The following is a 20,636-nucleotide window of genomic DNA, read 5'->3' as shown; positions in this document are numbered from 1 at the left end:
TTAAATTTATCACAATATTTAGGGTGTTTTTTGACAATCTTTATTTTTTTAATGTACTTGAACCTCATGAAAACATAAGATTGGCTCAAGCTTCTTAATCTCTGAGAGGCTATAATGAAGGTAACAGCTAAAAGCCACTAACGCCTGTATATTTCTCAGGTGAAAGTACAAAAGGAGAATATTGCTTAAAGAATAAAGCTAGCAGAGTTCTCTCTTGTTAGGGCCTTTGATTTCCACAGATATGTTACTTCTACCTCACGCTCAATGATATGTTCAAGTATTGGACCAAGGAAGGCTGGTCATTGGCACCACTGAGTAGCTTGTATCATTTCCCATGCCATTTTGTTAAATGCCATGTTGAGAGAAATAACCTTTTAGGAAAAAATAATTGAAGGTCATACAGTACTCCACATCCTCAAATATTCTAAAATCTTACCAGAGATTAAGAGCTCAAGAAAGAATCGCGAATTTATACAGGATTTTAATGACTGGCCCCAAAACTTGCTTCACTAAATTGCCTGTATAATGGGTCAATATAAGAAACAGTCTAGTGAAAGTCTTGATAGTCATGACAGTTTACTATACTAATATTGTTCTGATGACAAATTGTGTCCACTTTATGCATAGAGGAAAATTTCTATTTAGTCGTGGAATGAAGAACAGTAAGTTTTGTAAATGATTAGGTTTTCATTTTCAAGATGGCAATTACAAACCTTTGAACCAATGCATAGTCCATTAAATAAGTCAATTTTTCTTAATTTTATTCCAGGTTTCATTTTATGTCACTGTCATAATTCTATTTTCTCTCAATTTTAAAAATCAGCCTTATTAAGGTATGATTTATATACAACAAAATTCACCAATTTTAAGAGTAAAATTCAATGAGTTTTGACAAATGTATAGAATTGTGTAACTACCATCACTCTGATGACATATACATTTCCATCACCCCAAAAATGTTCCCTCGTGCTCATTTTCCATCTCTATTCCCCATCTCCAGGTCTTAGAAACCACTGATCTACTGTTACAGTTTTGCCTTTTCTAGAATTTCATATGAATAGAATCATACAACCTTTTGTGTCTGGCCTCTTTCACTTAGCATAACACTTTTGAGAAGTATCTATGTTGTTGAATATATCAGGAGTTCATTCCTTTCTATTGCTAAACACTAATTCCATTGTGTGAACAGACAGATATGCTAATATAGACTGATTGCATTTTGGGGATATTATAAATAAAGCTGCTTTGAACATAAATTTACAAGTCTTTGTGTGAACATGTATTTTCCATTATCTTGGGTAAATATGTAGAAATGGGATTATTGGCTCATATGTTAACTGCATGTTTAACTGTATAAGAACTGCCAAATTGTTTTCCAAGTTGGTTGTACCCTTTTGTATTTAATCAATTATATATGGAGTGACGTCATAGGAATGGCGGCAGCAGGGTGCACTTTTTAAGTTCTCCTCCGGATCTTATCACAAATGGGACATCTATAACCCATCAAAGGACGCTCTGCTCATCACACAGAACAGCTAAGAGACTCATGCAAGGATTACTTGAAGGTGGGCAAATTGGGCAGGCAGGGGAAGAGGGAAGGGAGCAGAGTGGAGACATGGTCCGCATCTGCGGCGGTGGAAACGCGCCAGCATCCGCAGCTGCAGAGACGCAGGGGATCCCAGGACGGGACAAAGGACACAAAAGCCAGGAGGTGGGCTCTTTCCTTGCATCCCACAGCTCATCCTCCCGCCGAAGGGGCAGCATATCCAGCATTTGAGGCAATAACCTCAGCTGAGACCTCCAGTTGGGCCCTAGGCCAGATAAAGGACACAAACTCCATACCTGGGCCCCTCCCCCCACTCTTCCAATCCTACCCCCACCCTTCCAGAGACTTAAACTGGCCCCTGAACTGAGGAGTAGTGTCAGATTACAGAGGAGCCTTAGTGTTACCTTCATTATAGCCTCTCAGAGATTAAGAAGCTTGAGCCAATCTTATGTTTTCATGAGGTTCAAGTATATTAAAAAAATAAAGATTTATGAATTACTATAATTCATAAGTTATTAATTATTAACATTTAAATTTATCACAATATTTAGGGAGTTTTTTGACAATCTTTATCTATATACATTTTTGAATCAGATTATCAATTTTTACTAAAAAAAAATTCTAAATCCTCATGGGGTTTTGATTGAAATCACATTGAATCCACATGGCAGACAAGAAAATATGCCTTATGAATCTCTTGCTACAGGAAGGTTAATTGACCTGGCCCCCAGATGCTGTCCTTTGAAATCCACTGTTACATTTGGGCCAAGATCACAACACCCATAGTCTGTTCCCCAGTCAACGACTGAGTGTGGAGATACTAAAGGAGACTCATTTCTCGGAGACATGGAAAATCTGTTTTGGTCAATTTAAACTCAAGGAATCTCATTATCTTTGTTGAAACTTCCTTAGACTGCATGACACCCTAGGACAATTCTCTCTCTTTCCTTCACTTGGGTTCTGGTGCCCTTTGACCTTAGAGGTAGCCAGGTCCTATAGGATCCTGTAACATCATGACAAGTATATTCTGTGACAGTTCCATCATTCTTCCTCAAAGTGACCTGTAGCCATTTATTCAGTTGAACATACGCTGTGGAAAGGGGGAAAAAGAAATTTCAGGAACTACGAGTGATATTGATACCCAGAGACTCAAATCATCATAACTCCCCCATTAGAGTGGGGGCCTGAGGGAACCAGGTAATAATAAATGGAGTCCTGGCTAAAGTGCAGCCAACAGTGGCCCCCCCTGAATCTATGGACCCACCTCATGTCAGGCTCCAGTTCTTGATGCATTGTTGGAATTGATATACTTAGCAGTTGGAGTAACCCAACATTGTACCCTTGGTCTGTGGAGTAAATTATTTTTTGGTATAATGAGAAAAGCCAAATGGAATTAATTCTCTGATACTGTGGATGGATTAGAGATTTGCAACCTAAAAGATTCAGGGAGGTGATCCCTATCATCTCAATTTTCATTCACCAGTCTTGGCCCTGCAGAAACCAGATAGATTCTGGAGAATGCCTTAGACTATGGAGGACTCAACAAAGGAGCAGCTTCATTACAGCTGCTATACCCACTGTGGTATTACAGTCAGCCCCCCAAATCCGTGGGTTCCACATCTGTGGGTTCAACTAACCACAGATCAAAAATAAAAATAAAAAGTAAAAACAAGTTACAGTTTTGCTGACGCATATTATGTCATTAGGCGTATGATGGTTGCCTCTGTACTGAACATGTACAGACTTTTTTCTTGTCATTATTCCCCAGGTAATACAATATAAAAACTACTTACACAGCATTTGCATTCTATTAAGAATTATAAGTATTGTAGAGATTATTTAAGTTATACGGAAGAATGTGCATAGGTTATATGCAAATACTATGCCACAGTATACAATGAATTTGAGCAATCTATGGATTTGGGTACCCACAAGGGTCCTGGAACCAATCCTCTGTGGATACAGAGGGACAACTGTACTGATAAAACAGATGAATAAGGCCTCAGATATATGAAATACAGCCATTGGTTTACAGAGATGTTCTTTCCATTCCAATTAGGAAAAAGGATCAGACACACTTCATCTTCATGTGAGAAGGACAATAGCCATTTATAGATGTTTTCCAGGGTTGTGTTAATCCTCCTGCTCTCACTCATAATAAAGTCTGAAGCAGTCTGGACCATCCTGACACTCCACAAATCACACTGTCATACCAACATCATGCTGCTGGGGCAAATGAGAAAGAAGTGGCAGTACATTGGAGGCCTGAGTGTGTCACATGTGCTCTAGCGGATGGCAGAAAAACCCTCTGAAGATTCAACGGACAATTCAGTGAAGTTTAAGTGTCCATTGGTAAAGTCATGCTCGGGATACCCTTTTTAAAGAAAAATGCAAACTACAACAACTTGAATCCTTCACACAGAAAAAGAAGTATGGTGCCTCAGCTGTCTCTTTGAATTCTGGCTGCCACACATTTCACACCTGGGAAAACTGCACCATCCCATGGACTAGGTAACAAAGAAGGTTGCCTGCTTTGAATAGCACCCAGAGCAGGAATGAGCACTGCATCCGGTCCAGGCCGTGATGCCCTCAGCACTGCCACTGGGATCATCTAATCAAGCAGATCCTATGTTTTAGGAATTGTCAGTGGGAAAAAGATGATGCAGTGTGGAGCTTATGACAAGCTCTAACAGGAGAAGGTAGGCCGTCCTTGGCAGAGAACGACATGCCTTGGGAAACAGTCCCTGGTATGTCACTGGGCCCTACTAGAGATGGAACGCTGAACAATGGAACTCCAAGTAATCATGAATCCAGAACTTGAAAGTATGAGCTGGGTTCTCTGAGACCTTCCAAGTCCTGAAGTCAATGGAAAATAGTTTTTAAATGCCTCACACTAAATGCTGTGTGCTAGCACACTGAACTCCCACTTCCCAAGCCTGTCTTACTACTGTTGGCTTTGAATATTCACCTTGTCAGCAACAGACCCCAATACTCAGTCCCTGACAAGGCGTGGAGAGACCAACAGGTCCTGTGGTGGTGAGTGGACTGTATCAGGCTCTTCCCATCTTGGGAGGGCCAGAGTTTTGTCCTCAAAGGGTTATATATCTGCTCTAGGTATGGGTTTGCCTCTTCTGCCTGCAGAGCTTCAGCTGTTTAAGCAGCTCTCGATGCCTCATGCTGGCTGCTATGTGGACAACAGGCTGTACTGAACAAGGTTTAAGGCTAGGAGACCATTTTGGGGGCTGTGACAGTAGCCCAGATAATAGTTGATAAGAAATAATGGTTGTATGGCAATAGAGATAGTGAGGTGATAGGAATCAGGTTTAAACAAATAACTATAAACACTATATTAAGATAAAAGCTAACTTTCTTGTACGGAATCTCAGGCCCATGTTCTTACATTTTAAGAGTCAATATGTTCTCCCTGGTTATCCTCTGACTCAATGAATCCTTTGATAAAATTGCAAACAATGATTCAGGGTTCCACAGTCACAAAGAAAGCCAGGCACATATCTAGTGGCTATGTGCCCAGAAAGGGTGTTACTCTTGGCAAATTGAACCAGAGCAATTTCCAAAGTAGTATTTATTCTTTTTCAAATTATGCACACAGCAACTGTCTGGGTGAACTGACTTCCGTAACCCATGCACTAATGTGTAGGTAGGCTTATAATTTGGAGCACTCACTTAGGAAATCCTGAAATGAAGGTTCTTTCAGAAGTGTTGACTCATCCCCTGGCACTTCTGAATATATCCATTTAACACACCAATTAGTAATTCTAAATTGCCTTCTAAATTCTGCAGGTGATTTTCTGATGAAATGTTGCTTTGCTAATTCTAGTGGGTGTTGTTTAGAATTTGGCTTTGCGCTGAAAATAGTTTTGATTTTGTTTTTGATAAAAAGGGAAACTATTCAAAAAGGTTCAACCAACTGAATATTGTCTAGCTATACCGTTGTGACTCCACCACAGTCTGCTAATCCATGAGATTTACATGCAAATATGGCACTCCTGCACGGACATATTTCACATTTGTAGAAAGCAAATCCCTGTCCCAGGACAGCTTCTGAAAGAAACCCTTGCTTTTAACCATCTATATACAATTCCCCAAAAACATGCATAAGATATAGAACACGGTACACAGGGCATACAATGCAGCATGTATATATTTATTTCACCATTTAGTATTTTCCCAAGAGAGATTAATTTCCTGCTGTGAATGCCTACTACTCTACGGCCAATTTTTTGTTATATTCTTCATTGTCACATCCTTTTATATCATTCTCACTGTTTCACAGAAAAAAAAAAGTTTTTATCAAAGACTTACATGGTTTTATTTTCTCCATTAACATTTATTACATGCAAATTATTTGACTTAAAAAGTTTGGAGCTCCTCAGCCGGGACTATATTGTCCAAAACTGAAGAATTAAAACACACGTTCTGAACGGTGGTATCAACAGTTTAACATATTTGAAATTTCAAAATATGGATAATAGATCTCTCAACTCTCTCCCTCTTTCCTAATTCTATCCTTTTCTGGCTCTTGTTGTCCTCTCCACCGATCCCTATTTCCATCCTCCTCCGATTTCTTTTGATCCCCCAATCACACACACACACACACACACACACACACACACACACACACACACACACCACCCCATAATTTTGTATATTCTCTTTCATTTAGCATTTTGCTTATCTCTCTACCTTTCCTCTATTTCATTTCTTCTCCTTCCATTCCTCATTTTAAGACTGAGGTATTCAAGCAGGACTCTGTGGTCTCATTAAGAATAAGAAGGACGGACCAGCTTTTGGTATCTTCCAAACTGGAGAACATTTCTAACACTTCCTTTGGGGAAGAAAGGAAACAGTAAAGTCAACAATGTTAGTAAATTTTTAGTTTCCAGGAATTAAATTAAAAACTAATTCTTGATATTTAAGACCTTGGGGATTAGGACTCAGGACATAGCACCAATGGACACAGGATTTCAATTTTTAATAGATTTATAAGTAAGTTTTAATCACAGTTACCATCCTGAATAACACAGCAGGAAGAAAATGTATTTTGTTTTAAGTAAAAAAATTATGGAAATGTAATACACATAGAGAAGAGCACGTGAATCATAAATGTACAGCATATTGAATTTTCTCGAAGTTAGTGATCCTCCTTACCAGGTCAAAAGCACAGGACATGACTAGGCTTCTAGACCCCTCGATCTTGCCCCTTCCCGTCATTGAGTTCCACCAAAAGTAGCAAGTGTCCAAAATCCCCTCACGAGTGATTAGTTTGGCCAGTTTCTGAGTTTTATATAAATAAAATTGCATAGCGTATATGTTTTTGACCCTTTTCTTTTGCCTCACATTATTTTGTGAAAGCCATTCCTATTGTTAAGGTATAGATGTAATTTATCCCCTTCTCGCCGCTTTATTGTAGTCAATCATATGACTATCTCACAACTTATTTATTTCTTCTATTATTGATAGATATTTGGGTGCTTTCCAGTTTTCTGGTTATTATAAATAAAGCTTCTATGAATGTTCTTATACATGTCTTTTGGTATAAACACATATGCAGTTTTGTCAGGCATTTATCTAGAAATGGAGATGCTAGGTCATAGAACAGGCGTAGTTTATTTTTAATAAACACTGCCACACAGTTTTTTAAGGTGATTGTACAGATTTACAACCCTGCCAGAAGTACATGAGAATTCTGACTGTTCCACACCCTTGCCAATACTTGGATTATTCTGTCTTTTTTATCATCAGTTACTCTGTCGTCTGTTGGTTGTATAGAAGTATTTCAACTTGATTCTAATTTTTATTTGTCTCCTGACTATATTTTCCTATGGTTATTGACAATTTAGGTATTTGTTTCTGTAAAGTGTTTGTTCACTTCTTTGTCCATTTCTCTGTTGTGCTCTTTGTCTTTTCTTATTGGTTTGTAAGAGTGTAGTAGCCAGCCTCTACAATGCCTCCCGGGATCCTCATCTCCTGTATTCTTGCCTTTGTATACCTCTCTCTTCAGTGTGCACTGAATCTAGTGACTCACATCTGATGAATAGAATATGGCAAAGGTAATGAGATTACATTTGCCATTAGGTTTACATAAAGACAGTGACTTCTGTCTTGCTGGTTCTCTCTCTCTCTCAGAGCTTTTGCTTAGGGGAAGCCAGCTGCTATGTTGTGAGCTGCCTTATAGAGAAGCCCACTGGTGTGTCCAGGTAACAGCCAGTGAGCACAGTGAGCTTGGAAAAAGAGTCTACTCTAGTCAGGCCTTGAGATAACTGTAACCCCAGCGGACAACTCCACTGCAATTTCATGACAGACCCTGAACTGGAGGCACTCAGCTAAACCACGCTGGGATTCCTGACCCACCGAAACTATAAGATAATAACTGCTTGTTTTAAGTCACTAATTTTGCGATAATTAATAGATAAATAACAAAAGGAGATCTTTATATATCCTATATATAGATAGGTCCTTTGTCCTTTATGTGTATTGTGAACATCTTCTCCCACTCTTGGCCTTTTTTTTCCTCATTATTGATTCTTTTGATAAGCATAAGTTCTTAATTTTTCACGTACTGCAATTACTATACTCTTTTATGATAAGTGCTGATATATTCTATTTAAGAATTTTTAAGAAATCTTTGCTTACCCAAAAGTCATGGCAATCATCTTCAATTCCTATATTTTCAAAAGAAAAAAACTCGTTAATCCAAATACGATACGTTTCCAAATAATCACATTATATTACATAACATTTATTGCATAATTACTAAGGGAAAAGCACCATGTTGGATGCTTTTGCTACATAATATGATTCAGACTCACAAGGTACTATGTAGAAGAGTATGAGACCTTTTAAAGTCTTCACCATTTATTATTTATTTACTGATTACTTTCTTGACACAAGCTTGTCATTTTGGGGTTCTAACTTGTGTAAGGTATTTTCTGTCTTAATGAGGCAGTGAGAAGGGGGCCGGCCAGTGTGTTTGAAATTAATCAATTTGGCTCATAAAACTGTTGATGTTCCTTTCTGTTCCTTTGGTTTCTGTGCAGTAATTTGAAGTAGTTTCAGAGTTACAAGTAATAGAAGGTGCTCTGGGCTTCAGATGTGCTGTCTTCTTATCCAGGGACAAACATTGTTTAGTCATGTGAACTTGGGCAACTCATTTCACTTCTTTAAGTGTGTTTTTGGTGTTTTTGAAGTTGATGTTTTCCTTTCCTGAGCACCGAACATTTTGTCTTTTTAATAGTCCTTTGATTTTTCCCTGGAGGTGACCTCTTTACCATTAGGCACAGTGTTGGTGGCACAGGTCAGGAGAACTGCCCTTCTGTGAGAAAGACAGCTGTGTCCCGGGAGACTCCTCCCAACGTCTTCTTCTCCCCTCCACAGCATTGCCAAGGAACACGCACATACCCAAGCCTCTGCTAATCAGAAATTCATTGTTATGACGCAACGGGGTGAGGTAAAATTGGGTATGAACTTGTTTTAGTTCATTCATTCTAGTGGGATAGACTGACATCCGAGTTGTTCGTGCCCTGTTTCCACCTCTGCCATGTAGTTCCTTGTGAGGATTGAACGATATGAGGTAGCTAAAGCAACTAGCACAGTACCTTTCCCTTCGTAATTAATAAATGTTATGTATCATGTTGTGATTATTAGGAAACATATCTTCTATTCTGGTTAATGAGTTTTTCTTTTGAAAATACAACAATAAAAGTTGTGTAGTTCTACTTTAATCTTCATTACATTTGTATTTGGCAAACCAGGTCAGCTCCTTTGGGTGTCTGATTCATGCTTTAATTCAAGATTTTCGTTATAACTGAAGGCCTTGTCTCTCTAAGTAACCAAGTGTATAGAATATAGAAAAACTTAGAATAACTAGAAACAGCTGTTGATTGACTTCGAGAGCACTTGTGTGCATATGTGCTGTTTTTCTCCTTATAGACTATAGTATCTAGTGTCTGTTAACAATTTGACAGATGCATGTTTAATTATTGAATGTTCTCATTCTGAATATCCTGTTGGATCTTAGGTGTTAAACTTTTTGACTTAAATCCTTATATTCTTTGAGTGGAGCAACATTGGAGATGACAGGGTCAGGGTGATTACCCAACCTGTTTATATGTGTGTTTCTATATAAATATTTTTGTGTCCAAATTCTCTCATAACTACTGTCTTTACCTTCACCTTTTTCCCCCCAAAAGTATTTAAGGCAGGGGTCAGGGGGGAGTTAGTGAAGAAGATAGAAGGCCCTAGGGAGAGGATGAAGAGGAGAAATGGGGCCAGGACACAAAGAAAATCCCTGATCTTTATAGCTCATAGGCCTGTGACAGCCCCACAACCTCTTGTCTATGTCCTGCTCCCTGAAGCACCCCCTCCTAAGGCCAGGGCTACTCATTCAGTCATCAGATCATCTAGGCCTGCTGGTGGACCAGGGCTGGCTGACACCTTGCAGAGGGGAGGGAGGGACAACTTGCAGACAAGGCAGACAGAGAGCGGCAGCCACAGCCACAGGCCATCAGGGAAGGGGACTTGGGGAAAGGCAGACAGTCCAAGTACCCTTCAAGCTTATGCTACATAGAGACTGCTTATGAATAAAGGCTGTCCGTAAACATTTGGGGAATAAAACACCAAAAGAACAGAACAAAAAGCAATCTTTTGCTGGAGCAATAACTCTGTCACTTTCTCTTTGGTATGAAGTGTGATGATCAAATCACAAGCTGTACCTCACATCTCTACAGAAAACACCTCATCTGTGAGCAGAAACACCAGTTCAGTTTGAGGCTCCAGGCTTGGGCTGTGTCCCAGCAAATTCCAGATTTTCCTTGCAGCGTCACTTTAGTGGCACAAAGTGCATGTGCGGGCACCTCAGGCCAGGAGGGGAGCAGTGGTCCCAGCTGGCCCAGTGGTTTCCTGATTGTCCAATACCACAGGCCTCTGCTACCCTTTGAGGCTGTGGCTCCCCCGGACCTGACCTCTAGTACTCTATAGCTACTTCTATCTAGACGTGGACATATCTCTTTCTCCCTTAGAAGCAAAAGTTCATACAAATTCTGTAGAAGACAATAAAGGACAAAAGTTGGGTATTTTTCTTAGGAAGCTGATGAAGACTCTAAAGGACGTAGAACAAAGATTTCCCAAAGAGCAACTGCTAACGTGTAGAAATCAATGTTCTGAATCTCAGGCTAATTACAATCTGATGGCACATTATGTCAGCAGGAATATTCCCCCATCTCTCCTCCCCACTGCTCCCACTTCTTGGGCTTGAATGCTGAACTCAGCTATCTAAAGACCAAGCCTCATGTGGATGGAATTTTCTAGTGGACTTTCATTTCCTCCTCCTAGAAGCTTCTTCCTAGATTCCTCTCCAGAAACACCTCCTGGTTATCCCCTCTGGTTCTTTATTATGCAATATATTTGTGTTGCAACTGCCCTGGTTACAATGAGTCCAGCTCTGCTTCCTGGCTCCTGAATCAGGGCCAGGAAATTCCTTTTCTTGGTTTTAAGCCATCTACATGGATCTTGAAACCATCTACGTATCACAGGTTTCGAAGGACCTGAGTTCCTATGTCTCCTCTTGGCTGACCTAATTCTTACTGCCCTGGTTAATTAGTATAAATCAGAATCTTTTGGACGGCTTATTAAAAAGCACACATGCCTGAGCTCCACCCCTAGAGTTTCTGATTCAGTAGATTTGATTGGGGGTCAAAAGTCTGCATTTCTATGCAGCAAGTTCCCAGGAGATGCTAAAGCTGCTGGTCAAAGACCACGCTGTGCAATCTGCTGGCTTATAGCCTCACTATGCAAAATGCATAGGAACAACCTGAGAGATTTTGGGGTATGCAGAACTTGCGATCCCACCCTGGACAAACAGAAGCAGAATCTGCACTTCAATAAGGTTTCCAAGTGCTTTGTACAAGTCAAAAGTAGGTCCTACACTTGGTCCTTATGAAATGGAGGCACTTATACCAGCAGTGTGCCAGGGATGCACACATGGCAATTTAAAACATTATTTTTATGTTAAAATGAACCTGGGTATATTATGAGGTGGCATGCACATTTCACAAAGCTTTTTAAAATGAAAATAAGAAACAGTGAAGAAACTTCTGATTTATAGCAGGTAATTTCAATCTTAACCCCCAAGGATTTGGGGCATGGGCAATTACCACCCCCCCCCCCCTTATGAATAATTACATTAGAAGGTTTGAGAAGCTGGACTTCGTTTTCCTGTTTCTGAGAGTTGGCATCCGGACTTGATGCTATTAATCATGATGTGGCTTTTTTTCCCCTAATGACATGACTTTAATAGTGGCTGTCTCTTCACTGAGGAACAGCACGTGATATGTTCTTGTCATAACTAACAGAAGACTTCTCTTTTAGTTGGAAGTTTGGTTATCTGATTGGACTTCTCCCTGTTCCCTCTTTCAAGCCTAAGTTTCCAGATATTGCATCTCCCCTAAGCTCTGAGGAGTTGTTTCCCACTCCTCCCTTCCCAACTTCCCTCCCCACAAAGCATTGACTGTTTTCAAAATCCTGTTTTACTCAGAATTACAATATTAAGCATTTTTATGCATGCAGCGATAATAATAGGCAACAGTATGAGAAAGACTGTCCTGTGTTCTCTCACAATAACTCAGACATGTTTCCCTAGAGAATTGGGTTGATTCTGCTTTGGTGGACATCTAAAGAGATGAAGTAACCAGTGAAGAAGCCCTAGCAATGAAGAAGAAGTCAGAGGCTTATCAATTCCTTAGAAGATGATAAAAAGATACAGAGAAAAAAACTGTGGAGTTATATATTGGAGAAAGAGGTAAATGCGTAGGAATTCATGAAAAGTTGTATTTGAACTTTGATAGTGAAATCATACCCAATAAAATCCCTTGCCAACAACCACTGTGGCTTTTGAACTTCTGACTCCACAAGATGGGAGAGAGCAGAAAGACTACAATGGTTTATTTTAATATTCCAGTACACAAATAACAGCCTTAAAAAAAAGATCATTATTATTATAGATTCTCTTACAGATTAAGAATCCTATTTAGAACTGTATGGAACGTCTTTCTGAGTATAGCTGATATTAGTGATGAAGTAGGGGTCACAGGATGAAAGAGTCACAGGGGACTGTGGCTGAAAACTTTGTACTTGTTCATTTTATTTGGTCTTGATACAAAACAGCTCAAGTGGTAAAAGCTCTTCTCAGTCACCAAGGAATCGTAGCTGTGAATAAGTAGCTGTGAATTTGAGAAGGAAATGTTTTATGAAGAATGAAGTTTCATAGAATGTTCTGGATTATGGCTGTCTTAGGGCTCACTTAGGAACGTGGGCTCCGCAGGAGGCACTTACACGCCAATCTAAGCCACATTGCATGGAAAGGGCTAAAATGCCGGAATTTCCTTCCCTTGTCATAACTGCCCTTTCCCTGCCTACAATATGCCCCCCGAAACACTTCCAGCCCTTTCATCCTGATGTATATGAATTAAATTGGAATTTTTGGGTAGTTTATCAACTAATTTACAGTTTTAAAATTGTTGAAGAAACAGATGCTGGTCATTTATAAGGAATAGAGTGGAAATATATAGTGATGAAATTTCCTCTAGAGCTAAAGAAATGGACATTGTCCTGCAAAGGACAATAGCTTTCCAAGTTTTGGGTTTTTCACCATGAGAGCAACATTCGCCAGACTTCAGAACTCAAGAAATTTTCAGACAATGTAATGCTTGTTTTGCAGCAAAGAGCAGATTTGTTACAGCCTTTCCCTTTGCATCTTTGCTGTGCAAGTTTGAAACTGCGTTACTGATGCACCCTCCTCCAAGCAGGGTGTAATTTCACGAGAAAAATCATCCCATGGCCTAATAATAGCTGCATGAAATCTGACGTTGTTGGGATTTTCACATGATCATCAGAAGGCAAAATACAGAAGACAATAGAAGTTTACTGGTTATGAATGTTGGGTCTAATTTTGATGGCCTCATTATTACATCAAATGTGATAACTTCATTATATTCCAGGCCCATTATTTAATAACAAAGAAGCAGAGAACAGCTCTTAAAAGGAAAGCTGTTCATCTTGAATAATGAGCTAGAGCTCAAAGGAAGCAACATCGCTTCCTCTTTGCTCACACATGCTCTTGGGGGGACCAAGAAACCTGCAGGGGAGGAAGCTGCCCAACATTCACTGGGCACAGAAGTCACCTGAGGTCCTGCGGGCTCAGAGGGAAGCCAGAGAAAAACGCTCCTCTCCTGGAGGGCGGTTGTATAAACTGCTATCAGAGGGCATTTGGTACCATCTATTTATTAAAATAGTGGTGTCAGGATCCCCATGTTTCTTGTGGCAAGGAAAGGGGTCACATCTGGGGATCCTCCTTGAGGAAACTGGAGCAACATAAAAATCGGCTCTACTCTGCCTCACTGCATGGGTGGTTTGCAACGTCTTTCCTCTCAGGAAGTCTTGGGATCAAAAGTGCTGAGCACAAACAAAAGCTTGGCCCAGCTTCCTGGCCTTTTTCAGTTCTGTGTCTTTCTTTTCTTGAATAAAGAGATTGGGGACTTTTTTGTGAGTACGCTTAGGTGAAAGACCCTGACAGATTCCTTTTCAAACGCCCAGGAAATATTCTGTCTTATAAAGAGTCACATTGACATCATAAAAAATAGTAAAGTAACAAAATATAATTAAATTACATAAAAACAGGCAGAATGTATCCTAAAGACACTAACAACAATAGTATTTGAGTGGGAAAATAGATGAAAAAATGTTTCATGTGAAACCCAGACCACACTCAATTCTTTTGATGTAATTAAAAACCTTTCAGTCTGGCTTTGTGGGTTTGGCTTTTCCATGATTTCTGTAGAGTATTTCCACCAGAATGCTGGAGTTCTGGGAAGCCTGCAGCATGTCCGATGTGCTGAGTGATACGGAGCTGGCTAATGTGGTTCCTGGAAGAAGTAATGCCTTTTCTCTACGTGCTGCTTCTATTCTGACACACCTCAGACCACTCAACATGCTCCTTATAGATCTGGGTTAAAAGCCATTTACTAGCCCCTGAAGTGCAGCTATCACTCATGTGACTGTCTATTGTTGAGAATCTATGAGATGATGCATGACCACGTTGTATTTGACAGAGACCTTAGATTTCGTTTGTGAATACTTTTTCATTAAAAAAACAAGATGTAACAATATTACAAAATATTGAGAAGTAACATAACTCATTCCAACACTGTTGCTACCATTTTTGTTTATTACACATGTTCATGTTTTACATAGCAGCAATCAGAGTACTTTTTTAACTCTGCTTTCTTTAAATAACACTTCATCACATTTTTCACATTGCTGCATATTTTTCTTATCTATTTCTCTCTGTGACTGTATGCTAATCCATTGTGTAATATACCCACATTGTCCTATCATTGGACTTTCAGATTGTATCTTTTTCCCCCCTCATGTTGATAATGTTATTGAGAATATTCTGCCTTCATAGAGATTTTCCTTCCACTAAATTATTTTCTTAAGCTAAAATTTTAGGAATGAAATTCCTAGGACAAATATATGACCATCTTCGTTGGTTTGTCTATGCTGTGTTATATTGCTTTCCCAAAAAAGTTTATACCACTTTACAGTGCCAATAGTAATATAGCAGTAAATGTATAAAATAGTTTTTTAGTAAATTCCTGATAGAATTTTTGCTAATTCAGATGAAAACAGTTCCTCAAGTTTGATTTAGTGTGCACTTATTTGGTTATACTTGTGAAAATATAAATTACTTCCATGTGTTCATTTGTATTTCCTCTTGTACCAATTATCAGAGTGACATATTTTGTAATTTCTGCTGTGAACTGAATCCATCAGTTTTATAATGGGATCTGGGGAAGCTACACAGCTGATTAGGTCTCCATAATCTACCTCCTTCTTCCATTATCTTGAGGAATGGCTTCATGATGATATTTTTGACTCATAGATATTACTAAACAAATACCTGGGCCAATTGTTGGCTGGGTCCATCCTACTGTGGAGAAAGCTGTCAGCAGAAATAGCCTCAAGCCAGTTTTCTAAGTGGAATAGAAACAGTTTTACCAGGGAAGTAAAATTAGAAGTATTCAGCTATTTAAGGTGCATATCTTAGCAGCAGAGCTCATCTTTCCCAGCACAGGATATAATCTTATTTAAAAACCTCTATTATGGTGGTAGTCTAATCAGCCAGTGCTCCCCCAACCACAAAATCTGTCACTGCTCCCAAGTCCAACAGGTGTCCTGGATGCCCAGCCCAATTCTCAACACGTAGCAAGTGTGTGATAATTATTTGATAAATGAACAAATGAAGGAAAGGAAGCGTGTGATTACAAAATTACTCTTACTCCAACTGGAAGATGTGAAAGAAGATAAAGGTTCTTTACTGAATCTGTTACCAAGCTTACCTTTCTTACATGCCAGGAGCCCAGCTGCTAGGAGGCAGGGAGAAAAACTTGAGTTCAGTTGAAATCTTGGTCAGAAACAATAAGGGACACTCGCTTTTGAGGTTTAACTCAGTCTTTTTTGTAGAATTTCTGTCTTTAAGATTGGTCTCCTGTCTCCTGGCTGGTGTGTTAGATGCTGTTCAGGGCACAGGGAGTGGCTGGCCTGACTGTGTCACTGGAGGAACAAAGCCCCTGAGCTGGGACCTGCTGCTGATCCCTCTCTGGCAGACAGTTCGGATCCATGTTCCAGCAATGCTCTCGGTCACTGTGGCTGATGAACTTGTAGCCCCTTGCTGCTTAGCTTGCTCAGGGCCCTGGGAATTTGGCCTTTTCCCAGCGATTGATGGTGCTGTAGATGCTGCTGAGTGTCTGACACATCTTCCATCTGTCCCCTGGCCCAGCCTGCCTGCCTCCCAGGCCCCTCAGCAGGCCACCCTCCCACCCAAAGAATCAAGGCATAAGAAGAAAGCTACCCAGTCCGTTTTCCACCCTGCCCCAGCTGAGAACAAACCAATCTCCATCACCTAAACAGGGGGTCTTCAATAACATGGACCACCTTCAAAAACAAGTACAGTATTTACTTTCATAAGATGTTTGACTTCAAAATGCCATTGTATTTATGTTTATTTATATTGCTGTTAAACAAAACCGACTTTTGTAATTATCTTTTGAAATTAGGCTGCTATTAAAGTTGGGCTGAGTTTCCTGAGCCTGTGCAATAGGGCAGTGGACAGGCATTGGCAGTGAACCAGGAGGTAGAAGAACCTGCTGCCCCAGATCTGCCATCTTCTGGGGGTCAATCCTCTCACAGAGGTTCAGGAGCCCAATGTTTCACTGGGAGCTGTTGATGAAGGCAACCAAAGGTTTTTTGGCCCCCAGGGAGGCACACGCCCCTTGGACCTTAGAAATACATCGTCTCTGGCTTGAGAGTGAAACTAGAGTTCAGAGAAATCCTTCTGAATAAACTTCCACCAAGTGAAATGTGAGCCACTGGGGACCACTTATGTTTTCTTAGAGGGTAAACACCAACCAGGGTGGCCATGGGCAGGCTGACCGGGCTCAGTCAAGAAAGAACGTGTCTGTGCCCGCTGCCTGCCCCTAACAGACCTAGGAAAATAGAAAAGGTTCCTGGAGTCCCAGCTGGGAGGGTGCAGGGTGCAGAGGCTGCCCCTCCACCTCCTGTGAGCAACACTTCTCCTTATTATATAATTTCCCCCCAAGTCTGCTCAATAGGCAAAGTGTGTGCTAAAGAGGCTTTCCTTCACCAAAATATAATTTTTTGCACACCATGATTAGCAGAACCTTCTTCTACACACCAAGAGTCTATGATCAGCCTTGATTATTCAGCAGTAGGAGGTCGGAGACGGGTTACTGTGTTTCCTGTCTTCTCCTCTCCCTCTTTTCCCATCAAGCAATAATCACCATGATTCTCAAATTCTAAATTCACTACAGGCTGATTTGCCCCATTTGCCACTTATCCAACAAATTTGCAGCAAGACACTCTTGGGAACTATTTTTGGGTTTGCATTGTGGTCCTCCACATCTTAGAATAAATGAAGACTGAGCTGGTGGGAATGCAGGATTATTTGTTGTGTGGCTGGGTAAATCTCAGGCGAAAGATGGATGTGGTGGTGGCAGATATGGACATTGCAGTATGGTGACATCCATGACCCTTCTTTACCTGCCTACCTGTGAAGTACCCACCAGCCCTTCTAGATAAGCAGCGAACAGTGTCCAATGCCAGGACAAGCAGTTGGAAGAGAGCTATAGAATGCTGTAATGGGTACTTCTGCTTTGCAAATGATGGAGGAAGCTGGGACACAGGGAGCTGATTGTCCTTTGCAGACTCAGTGGGTCAGGCTCGCTGCCATTCTCATGCAGCAAATCATGTGATCTGGATTCTTCTGGGGCATGTGAGGAGGCACCAGGTGGCCCTGTCCAGGAGCACTAACCTGAGTCAATGCCAAGATTTCATGAACTTACCTGCAGGATTTGTCCCCAGGCCCTGTTATTTCCTATTTAATTTTTATTTTTTCTTCCATTTTAGACTCCTCTCCCGTTTTTCAGTTTCTCTACCCTGATTATTTGATATTATGTCAACCACCGAGAACCCAAACTATTCATGAATGTTTTCCTAAAAATGTCTTAGCTAGCAAGAGAATCATTACCTATTGTCCTGGCAAACTCTGCTTCTCCAATATTTATTTGCCACAACTCCAAGTGCCCCGCCTTGGGCATTAATCTACCTGGACTGATCAGGCATTTGGTTCCTCTACCTTAATTCCTTGTTGAGTTCTTCTTTTTATACCGAAAACTACCTCCCCTGTATTCCTTCCCTTCAACCTCTGACCGTCTGGTTCAATACAACGAAGTGAAATATTTACAGACAATAAATAATAGCATATATCTGTTTTAATTGGTGATATGATGCCTTAACCCAAGCAAGTGAGTCCAATCAAGGAATTTCAGACTTTCAGGCAGACAAAGGGTGGATGGCGCTGAATATGTCAGTTTTTTTCAGAGTCCCTTAACTTTCATTTGCTACCTTCATGCCACCTACTCCAACTATTCATAGGGTATCTTAATCATCTGTCACACACACTCTTGTCCCAAACTTATAGGTGTGGTCATATTTTCCAACCAGCAAAGATACATGATCTAGCAAATAGGAACTTTTTCTTATAAATGTATTGATAGAACAAAGAGAAATGTATAAAAACAGTTTATTTAGGTATAGAATAAAAACATTCTTATTAAAGAGTAAAAAAGATATAGGAAATTGGAAGTTTCTCCGAATATTAAAGATATATGGTTGTTTGGTTGCTACATCAAGTTATAATGCTACAGTGCTATGTAAAATGAAAGCCTTGGGTCCAGAGACCTATGTTTTTATCACAGCAATGCCAGTAACATGATATGTGACACACCAAGTCCTTTAACACCTGTGGACGTCCTCTCCTTTATCTTTTAAACAAGAGAGAAAATGTAGTATAAGATACACAGTGTTGTCTTTGACATCTGACAGACCTCAGTTTCCATCCTGGCTCTGCCATGTATCAAGCAGTGTGACCTTAGGCAGGTAACTTATCCCATCTCTGAGCTGCAGTTTCCTCATCTGTAAAATAGAGATAATATTAGTAGTCATCTCATTGAGCACCATATATGATGATAGACACATAATAAGTGTTCAGTAAATGGTAGCTATAATTATGAAATTAATAAAATATTGTGATTAGATTGTGTGAATTGAAAGTTATTTTTTATATCAATCTATTTATTAAGACAGAAAGTAGAGGAAATGTTTACAGCTTATGACCACACACTTACTTTCTCCTCCATGTTTCTCAAATGATCTAGAAGCAGACTAACCCAACTTCAGATTGAATGACTCATCCAATCTCCTTCCCACCCCAGCCGCAATCAAGAATGTTTCTGAGGAAGAGGTAGACTGGTACATTTTAAGTACAATTCCTCAGTTTCATTTCCCAAATGAGCTCTGTCAAGATTCAAAATCTGCTTCTCTAATAATGACCTTCCTCAGTGAAAAAGTCTCATTAATCTATAGACGGCCAAATGTAAAATTGTGCTTGTAAAAACAAACAACAACAACAACAACAAAAACATCAGCTAAATCATCATCCTTCAACTTTGTGGCAAATAGGAAGCATTTAACCTCAGAACACTTAAGAATTTGGGTTTTACAAAGCCATAACGCAAAGGTAATATATGAATCTTTTGCAAAAGAACTTCCTGCCATGCTCTTTTTTTGTGTTTTTCTTCCCACCCACCTAAACCTCATGAAAGTAAACGTAATCATCAATCATGCAAAGTGGGACTTGTCTAAAATAACTGAAATGCGATAGAAGATGAGTGCTAAGAATGCATAGCAGCAGACACTGGTTATCAAGCCAGGAGATTACTCATTAATACTTGGCACGGGTTGATGGAGGGTCATGCCCAAAGCCTCTGCACTGTGTCCTGACAGCCTGGGGTCCACTTATGTCCTTCAGCAGCCACATTACCTTGAGTAGCCTGATTTGTCAGCATGATTAAGAAGTGCCAGCCAGTTAAGACAGCGTGCCTAGTTCTGTGCTTGCGTGTGGGCCCAAAGAAATCAGGGTCATGAGCATTATAAAAAGCTAGCTCATTTTTTTGGTGATCATTTAAATCTTTTTCCTTAAACAAGAATTTTATAGAAAAATTCACGTGTACCCTCCCAGGCCCCTTTTCAAATATTCTCTCAAACTTGTTTGAGGTATGATGCTTTTGCAGTGTACAGGCAGGATGAAGCAGGAATACCTTTGAGGGTCAGGGATTAATTTTAACCACTTTGAGTCAAGCAAATATAATCATCTGAATGGGCAATGATGAGTCACGGCATTAATGCAAGCCAGGAGTCTACTCAGTCTACTTTCACTGCTCTCTAGGCTGCTTTGATTAATTCACTAAACTTACTGATTTATTCTAAAAATATTTATTAGCCATGTGCTACGCATCTGAAATACAAAGGGGAAGAGATCATAGTTCTTGCCTCCAAGAAGCTCACAGTTTTCTGCAGGAGATAAAGAGAAAATCAGTGATTACACCACTGCAGCAGGGTGACCCATGGGTGTCCATTGGTGTCGTGGAGCCCCAGA

This window comes from Rhinolophus ferrumequinum, chromosome 5, assembly GCF_004115265.2.
Source record: "Rhinolophus ferrumequinum isolate MPI-CBG mRhiFer1 chromosome 5, mRhiFer1_v1.p, whole genome shotgun sequence".
Classification (NCBI taxonomy): domain Eukaryota; kingdom Metazoa; phylum Chordata; class Mammalia; order Chiroptera; family Rhinolophidae; genus Rhinolophus; species Rhinolophus ferrumequinum.
The sequence above is the reverse complement of the archived record's forward strand: the minus strand, read 5'-3'. Positions refer to the sequence as shown.